The sequence below is a fragment of the Alosa sapidissima genome, chromosome 20, assembly GCF_018492685.1.
Source record: "Alosa sapidissima isolate fAloSap1 chromosome 20, fAloSap1.pri, whole genome shotgun sequence".
Taxonomy (NCBI): domain Eukaryota; kingdom Metazoa; phylum Chordata; class Actinopteri; order Clupeiformes; family Clupeidae; genus Alosa; species Alosa sapidissima.
Window position 1 is genome coordinate 24,645,322 of NC_055976.1, and position 9,970 is coordinate 24,655,291.

Here is a 9,970-nt window from a genome sequence, read left to right on the forward strand (position 1 = left end):
CTCTCTCTCTCTCTCTCTCACTCTCTCTCCCTGTCACTTGCTCTCACTCCTTCTGTATCGCCCCCACTTTGTACTCTCTCCATCTCTCTCTCTCCATCTCTCTCTCTCTCTCTCCATCTCTCTCTCTCTCTCCATCTCTCTCTCTCTCTCCATCTCTCTCTCTCTCTCTCCATCTCTCTCTCTCTCTTCTCCTTCGTTCTGTCTCTCCCATTGTAGTGGTGGGCGTGGAGGCCAGTTCTTTCTCAGGAAGAACATTCAGTAACCCCCGGTGTCAGCCAAAGGCATCCGCAATAGCCCGCTCCTTAATGGCCTGTGGCATTTGTGAATGGTGGAGAAATATCAATTTATCTGTGCCCGATGCTCGTCGCTGAGAATCCAGCATACTAGAGGATGATTCATATCAGGAGGGGGGGGGGGGGGGGGGGGGGGGGGGGTTTGGGGGGGTTATGGAAGGTGTGTGTGTGGGGGACTGCAAGGCTGTGTGTTCCTTCCCTTTTTTGATGATGAGACAGTTTTTCCATTGGCTATAGTGCACAAGCTGTTTCATACTTCTGACACTATGCAGAGATGGTTACCAAGGAGAGCAGTTCTGGGGTAAGGGGAGGCCATCGTGGCCAAAACAGGAAGAGTGAGACAGCGCGTATTGAGGGGAACCCAACCCTTAAGATCTCTCCACAGAACACTGACACTACATGTTCTGAAAGGCTTGGTTTTCACCCAGCCATGTAGTAGTGTCTGTCTGTGCTGATCTCATCCATAATCTCGCTCTCTTAGCTCAACAATGGGGGGGGCTAGTTGGCAAATATCCTGATTTGGGACAAACATCTCTGACCGTAAGAGCAGACACCTGGAGGCTGCGCTGCCACCTCCACCACCACAGTCACCTGTGCCAGTAATTGCTCCACAGCCCAAGTACCATATGGATGGCGGCCAAAAGCAGGTTGGATTCACTCAGAGAAAAAAAAAAGATGGTGGTCTGCTGACATGTGGAGTGACTATTCCTCTGAAAGACGCATTCAAAGGGACTACAAAGTGCATCTCTTGATAAATGCTACAGTATTTCATGGCATGGCATGGCTTCATCTAGGCTGCCGCCTCCTCCATGCATTTATAAGAGCAGGAATTCAGGCGACTACAGATATGAGTAATAATTTATAGCATAAATTGTGGTGTTGAAATGGGCTTATGTGCTAAATGTACTGTATGTAATATGGACAGGTGCAGTGCAAATTGGAACTTCATTAGGCAACAACATAAGGTGGCACTTAGCACTGTACTAACCTTCAATCTACTGGTGGACCAAATATTATTATTGTTTTGCAGTGGAAAAGCTCAATTAAATGGCTGAATGGAATTGCTTGAATGGAATTCAAAAACATAGATCTGCAGACAACCTCAGAGAATGAAAATAGAACATTTATCATGAAATAAAATTGTCACACGCAAATACTTAAGAAGGGCTGTATTATAACAAAAATATCTATTTATTTTTTTATCCGTAAATGAAAACAGATAAATGAAAAATATAAATAAACACATATAAATGGAGGTGCATAAATCTGCATGAAAGCAACTTTGACTAAAACACAGGCCATCTCAACAAGCAGGAGGCAATAGCCCTCCTTCCAAGGCAAGTTCTTCTCAGAGCAACAGTCAATAAAAAGGCTAAATACTGTAGCAAGCAAATGCTTCTGACTAACACGGCTACCAACAGCCAGAATTTAATAAGTTGATGCGATTTTATAAAATACTTAGATTGTTATTGTGATCATAATTATCAGTGGTACTAGATATAGTCATGTATTAAGGTAATTGTTGGACTATAACTACTGCCATTTTTCACGAAAACAACTCACTAAATGCATTACGTTGCCCGTGTCTGCTTTTACAAGGCTACAGTTAATGTTCTTAGCAAAGGTGCAAAAATTTCTTCACAAAATTCCCCCTGCAAATTGCCAAACCGTTGGCAGAACAAGTCTACCTTTAATAGACCGAGCAGAACAAGTAAATGTATAATGGGGCCCACTTTTACAATTCTTACCTGGTCTCTGCTCAAGACTCCTTTTATTGTCTGATTCTCCCATAAATGTGTGTGTATTAGGCAGAGACACGCAAATTTGTCACACCTCCGACAGAAGTAAGGCTGGCGCGTCGTGATATTTTCCCTGTGTTGCCTGCATCTGTGGGAGCAGAGGAGCAACGGTACGTGTTCATCCCTCAGAATGGGAGCAGGATGCTCTCAGTGCATCGGAGTCTTTATGCCCCACACCGCCAGCTATATAGCTGCTACTGCTTCTGCTGTTCATTCCACCAGAGAGACCACATATACCTGACACAACAAATCAATCGCTTGTCTGTGTGTCAGAGAGAGAGGGGGTAGAGAGAGAGAAAGAGAGAGAGAGAGGGGGAGGACAAAAGCAAGCAGACAGTGTGAGGCTGATGTGAGTCAGGTGTGTGCTCCTGCCCAGCTGAAATGAACCCCCTCAGGCGCGAGCGGCTTATTGTGGGAGAGAGGACCTCCTGCTGCCCCCTGTCACAACCTAACCAGCATATTATGTGCTTGTCAAACGCAAGCGGACATTTCGGCTGAGCGTCTCCCTTCCCCCGCCCTCACTGCCCACCCCAGCCCACCCCAGCCCTGCCCTGCACAGAGCAGCGTAATGGAGGGGAGCTAAATCCTCTCAGCCCTGCACCGCCGTTATTTCAGCCCTCCCGGCCACGTCCCATTCGGAGGCACTTCAAATGGGCTGACCCCTGCTGAAGCCGAGATAAACGCCTTTGCCGCTGTGAAGCGATGACCTCACTGCTGTGGCTGTGGCCGCTGAGGGCTTCCCGGGCGGCGAGTGCTGAGGAACGCATGAATCAGACCGGACCGGACCTGCAGTTGCTGAGCTGGGCAGCAAGGAGGCGACTCCACCAGACTTATCTGTTTCTGGAAAAGGAATTGTCACAAGAGCGGCCTCTTGTATGTTTCTGGTTCCATTCTCTCATCTCACTCTCTCTAGCTCTCTCTCTCTCTTTCTTCCTCCATCCCTCTCTCTCTCCTTTTCTTTCTCTCTCCCTCTCTCTCTTTCTCTCTCATTCTCTTGTCTTTCTCTTTCACCTGAGAGGGAAAAAAGAGGAGCAGATGAGGGGAGGGATCACTCACTCTGGACCCCAGCGTCAGCTCCCACACAGGAGTGGCTGTGAGGCTGTAGTGACTGCAGCAGCAGCGTTAACCTGGCGCCATCTGGGAACGACACACACGCCCGTGTTTGTAACTTCACAGGCAGCCAGGATTCACTCAGTCTATTACTATCTGTCGCAGTCACATTTCAGTGCAGTGAGCAGCTGAGCACATGACAACGTCATCAAAAAAAAGACCCCTCTGTGTGTGTGGCACTGTATGTGTGTGTGTGTGTGTGTGTGTGTGTGTGTGTGCGCACGTGGGAAAGAGACACAGGGTGTTCGTGTGTGCCAGTCTGTGATAAACTTCAGAAGTAGCTGGCTGTAAGTGCATATAAGGAATCAGCCACCATTGTCATGGCAACGGGATGAAACAATCTCCTATTTTCAGCTCCACTTAAATTCTGCATTATTGTCATTAACCCTTGGAACATGTCTTGATTTCAATGATATTATTCTTATTAGCCTGGCTCATAAAAACTCATTTTGTATTCTCTGGTGCAGATACATGTGTGTGTACGTTAGAAAGTGCAGCATAAATAGCGACTTGGCCAGTCTATAAAAAGTCCATGCTGTGCTCTTGTAATGAATCCATTTCACCACCCTCACACACACTGTGCATTAGCCTACATGCTTTTAAATGGTTGAAATGTTTCACTGCAAAACAGTCATGCACTTTCCCCTGCTGTTTTATATGCAACAGAATATGAAATCAGCCACTCCTTGTACAGCCACAGCTTGTAAGCTACATACAGTGCACTACATGTATGTATTTTGGCTTTGTGTATAAATTACTTGGTTTTGAATCAATGTGGTGAAGTCTGAACACACAAAGGGTCCTGATTAAATGACAGGCAGAGTTCAGAGTTGTCCAATCAAATATATTTGTGTATCGGCCAAATATATTTGCTAACTTAATACCATGACCAAGATCCAAAATGTATAAATTGGTTGGTCAGCTTGATGCTCCTATATGCCACATCCTTCAGGTCATGCTCTTGTTCTTTGCCAGATGTTGCCCTTTTTCTGTCATTTAGATATGGGGCCCAGTATCTGCTATCTGGTCACTTTCTTAACACAATATAGCTAGTGCTACAGCTAAGCAGAACGCGAGGCATCATTATCAATACAGCGACACACTGACAGAGTGCATGGCCTACATGTCTGTACAAAGACTGTTCTATAGAAACGTGACGTATATTTTTTACATTCGACTAAAAATGAAGAGTTTGGTTCCAAAATGCTTTTTACACCATTTTAATGAATTTTCATGAATATTTTTGAACACTACTTGACAACATCGACATAAGAGTGACATGACACTGTCATGAACATATGTCACTGTCATGACACATGAACCCTAGCCCTAACCCTAATCCTAACCTCTAACTCTAATCCTAACCCTAACCCTAATTTGTTATGACAAAAAACGAATGTCACTTAATAACAGAAGCGTTATGTCATAAACGTTTATGACTTGTTTATGACATATTCATGACAGTGTCATGTTACTCTTACATCTATACTGTCAAGTAAAGTGTAACCTATTTTTACATTTTATTTTACATTTTTTTTACAATATTTTTTTGAAAATTTTAATAGCATATATACACAATTAAATAGCATGACTTTTTAATGTAACGAAGATATAGCGTTTTGAAACCAAACTTTTCAAATGTTAATAGGCCAAATTGCTAATTATGCTAACTAAGCTCTGCAAAAAGTACTGGCAAACAGTAACATCACTGAAGGATGCATAATCCCTTAGGAATAGCCGTATAATAAACGATCCAACCCCACAACCCCTCCGCTGGTTTAGACATAGACTTTAGACTCCATTAAAGAATGGCTTTTATGCACTCAAAGAAATCAAAGCGCAGAGCCTTCAGGATCAGTTATCAACTACCACCTTCGTAACGCATATACATACACACGTACACACACACATGCACACTCACACACTCACACACACACGGCCTGTTGGCAGCCGCTGGGCATCAGAGCGGGGGAAAGTCAGCCACACATGGGATTAAATGCCAGTTGAAGGATGTTGATAGCACACAACAGCCTCCCTCCGGCCAGCCGACTCAGGACTCACGGCAGAGAAATAAAACCACACATGCTCTACACACACACACACACACACACACACACACACACACACACACACACAGAGAGAGACACACACACACACACCTCCATCCTCATAACACATCAGATGCACTCAGACACACACATACACACACACATACGCAGAGAGACACAAACACACACTCAAGGCGATGACATCTCCGTTCTTATCATCTCACTGGCAGAAAGACCGATGGATTTGGTTTCGTATGAATGACAATATAATATGTACCAGTATCTGTCAGTGGTATAGGGGCACTCAGCATTGGCATTGGCAAGTGATGGTTTACAGCATCTGGCTATAGCGGCAGCCTATGACACGAGATTCCATCTGGCATCCATGAAACACATCCACATTTCATTACACATTTATGAACACTTCCAAACCTCTCAAAAAAATAAATAAAAAGCATAAAAAGATGAATCTATATGTATATTAGAGCTGACATTCCTCAGTAGAGGTTTATTATTCTTGGGTAATTCTAGGGATGGCAAGGCAAATCTTGGTAACAGAGTTGCTTGTTCACCAAATAAATTGGAATAAGGTGGGGACTACCAAGACGGGTCTCTCCAACGACAAAAGTAACCCTCCAGCATGGCGTACTGGTGTGCGTTATCACTGCATGCCACGTTCCCAACTTAAACCTCTCGCAAGGGAGGTCTCGGGAAGGGCACGTTTTCGACGTGGAGGAAGGGGCAGGAAGGCTGGACACAAGAACGCCAAGAACCCCAGTGCTTGACGAGTAATTACCCCCAAGGCATGCCAAGCTGATGCCCTCTCAGGTGGACAGGGTGGCTTCCGAGCCGTGGCCGCCCAGCCCACCAGCTCATTCAGAGAGAGAGGTGAGTAACCACGGTGATGTCCGAAACATTTTAGTTTTTATTCGGCCAAGCTGAAGAGCTGGTATCTGGTATTGTTTGTGCAACTATACTACATGCAAAAATGCACAGATTGAGTTATGACAAAAAACATGACACCACTAGACTGTGGTAGTAAACAAACTAGATCCTAAAAGAAAGGTGCTAGCTTCCCTGGCTGAATGGTAGGCTATAATCTATTAGCCTACACAACATAAATTGTGACTATGCTGGCGACCCAAATAAAATCTCCTGCGACCCACATGTGTCTGGTGACGACCAGTCTTTGGGAACCAATGTATTAGAGTACAGTGTAACCATGGTGATGTCCAAGCGTGTATAGTACAGAGTAACCACAGTGATGTCCAAGCGTGTATTAGAGTACAGAGTAACCACGGTGATGTTCAAGCGTGTATTAGAGTACAGAGTAACCACGTTGATGTCCAAGCGTGTATAGTACAGAGTAACCACAGTGATGTCCAAGCGTGTATTAGAGTACCGATTAACCACGGTGATGTCCAAGCGTGTATTAGAGTACAGAGTAACCACAGCAATGTTTTTTCTCCACCTCAATCCTGACTTTTTACTTTCTTTTGCTTGTTGAAAAAAAAAAGATAGCAGCCAAGAATGTTTCGCTGCCGCATTGTCTCTTGACTTACACACAAATTGATTTTTCAAGTGTGTGTGCATGTCTCATATATAGTCCACTGCAGTGCAGAGTGGGCCGTCTCACCCTTATGCGAGTAAACAGGCAGCACACAGACACGGCCCTCCAGAGTCCGCGGGCACTGCCACTCCACTGGCCGCTGCAGAAAATAATAAGGCCCTTATCGCAACAATGTCCGGCTCATAGGTCAGCGAAGGACACCAACCTGGCATCAGGGGCCTGAGGTGCATCGCCGTGGCAACTCGGTGGCTAACTTCCCCGAAGTCTCGGTAGGGCTTTTTTTGCGAGGGTCACAGAGTGCTTGGCTGAGGACGGATCGACCCGGAATTGAATGCTGGGAGTAATTTGGCTGCCAGGGAGGCGCATTTTTGTTCTTATCGGGTTATTGTAAGAGCAAGAGCCATGATGGGAATCAGTCGAGAGGGAGAGGGAATGTTAGCAGATGGACAAGCAGGGTGGAGGGAAGGAAACAGTGAATGAAAGAAGAAAAAAACAGTCATTTTCATAAGGACACAGGCTACACTACAATGTGCTTGAAAGGGCAGCTGTGAATGCTGCACACACACACACACACACACACACACACACACACACACACAACACATTTTCATAAGCACACAGGCTACACTACAATGCTTGAAAGGGCAGATCTGAGTGTTGCCTGTTCACATACACAAACACACACACGCACACACACACACAAAGAGAGAGAGAGAGGGATGAATCATCGGAGGGAGGAGAGTTCCTTATCATTAGTGGATGCTGGAGCCACTAGGCGTTTAAAACAAAAACACACACACACACGCGCGCACGCATCCATCTCACTCAGCCTCGCACATCAGGGGCTGCAATTACCGTCCACTCTGTGCGTAACGCAGAGGAGCGTGGCGAGAACAACGCTTTTACCCGGCCACCATGCTGTCCTCTATCACCGTCACGTCTCTCCTCCGAGACGGTGGCGGAGGCCAAGGCGCCCGCATACCTGTGTGTGCTGTTGTTGCATAATCGATTTGACTGAGCCATCTCGCACAGTGTGGACCCCACACCACACGTACTGTATGCCACTTCCAGCGCTTTTGTTACACATAGAACAGGCTGTGCTCTTTCATACAACATTTAACACGGTCAGTGTTTTAACTTTGCTGAAGTCTTTGTGTTGGTGTATCTAAGTGTCTACCGCCTTCACAGAGTGTAAAAGTCAGATCAGAAATATTCACTCAACTCAATGGAATAGTTAGACTAAGACACATGGTATTTCCCTGATAATACTGTTTACAATTATGACATATTCTGACATGACATTAGGGCTGCATGATTTGGGGAAAATATCTAATTGCGATTTTTCTGACAGATATTGCTATTGCGATTTGCGATATGATTTTTGAATGTCAATGAATTGATTCAGTTCAATATTCCAAATGTCTCTTTAATTTGTGCCACCCCTGATTGGTGAGCACGCCTGGTGTACAAGAAGCACAGCACCCCTGACCAACTATGAAGCTCACCAATCAGAATTTCTGTGCCCCACACACACTACTCACACCCACCAACCAGAAGTGGCATAGTCAGGGAGGACTGTGCACGATTATTTGTAGCTTTTGCGATTAGGTAATTGCGCTGGTTCATATTGCGATTACGATTGCGATTGTGATAATCATGCAGCCATACATAACATATATTTCTTCAAAATTCCGTTTCGCACATCTCATAACATTTACTCATCCCACAACACAAATAGCAGTTTCAAGATTTAACGGCATTCTATTTTGTCTGTAATGCTTACCCTGAAGAAATTGAACATTCTAAATTCCATATGAAGCAATAGATGATAATTTTATCACAACACGCTTTCATTCACATCACTGCATCCAACATCCAACCCATTGGCTACGTACCAAGAAATCTCACAAAGATATGCAATCCTTCTCATCCCAGAAATACTTGAAATGACCAAAGTTCAACTTGTGCTTGTGTGCAATGCTCTCCTCCATTAAAACAGGGTCACACCTATTCATCAACGTCAATGAGAGCATCTGCCCATACAAGTAAATTCAGTGTGGACTTAAGTAGCCCCGGAAACACTGAAGCAAATTAGAAGCCTGTCAAGAATCTCGTCAATGCAGCACTACAGTTAGATGTCAAGGAGAGAGCAGGCAAGTGCAAGCAGGCTACTCTTTAATGGGGAGAGAGTGGACTGGCACTGAATGACCACGCCGGGCAGCACAGTGCATTAGATCAAATCACCCACACTTAGCAGAGAGAGGGAAATTGCTGGGCAGAGAAAGAAAGAAAGAAAGAAAGAAAGAATGAATGAAAAAAACAAAATAGAAAGAAAGAAAGAATGATTGAAAGAAATAAAGAAAAAAAATGAAAGAAAAAGGGAAAGAAGAAATGAGAAAAGGAATAAAAGCAGGAAGGAATGAAACAAAAAAAGGGTAGTTAAGCAGAGAACAATTGCTGTTCCAACAGGCTGGCTCGCTTCATTAATTGCGGAACATTAGTCCAGAATTCAATGCACTGATCTGTACAAAGGCGCTGTGTCTCCGCATTCAAATGGAGTATGACACGACTTCTTCCACTAGCCAATACTGCAATAACACAATCCATTTTTATTGTTGTTGTGGCTTGGAATGATATGATTAATCAGTAAAATCTCTTCTCAAAATCCTTTCATCTTTTGTTAATAACCACAGCTAAAGATTGGATTGTGTTGCCATGTAAGACAATAGGGACATTAGGCACTTTCAGGTGACAGAGAAATACATTTTGAAAAGACTCATGGATAGAGCAAGCTATTTATGAGATCATATGAGAGCTTGCCGTCAACACCAGCTGAAACCAGATAAATGCGTGTGCTCCTCAGATTGAAATGTTGCTAAGACTTTCTTCAGCCACAGTTGGAAAACAGTCAGCAGCCATTACCGAACAATCAAGCCAATTTCCAAAGAAACTCTTGTGTGTTACATACTAGGACTACATTTCCCCCCAGAAAAACAATATTATGCCAAAAAAGATCAGTGTTTAAAACTACTCTCACTGTCAATCAATGACAGCCATTCTTCAATGAAGCTTCTAGGAAATGTAGTCTTGTTCTACTAGTGAGCAGCTAGGACCAAAAGATATGAACACATTTCACCCATCCTAGCATCT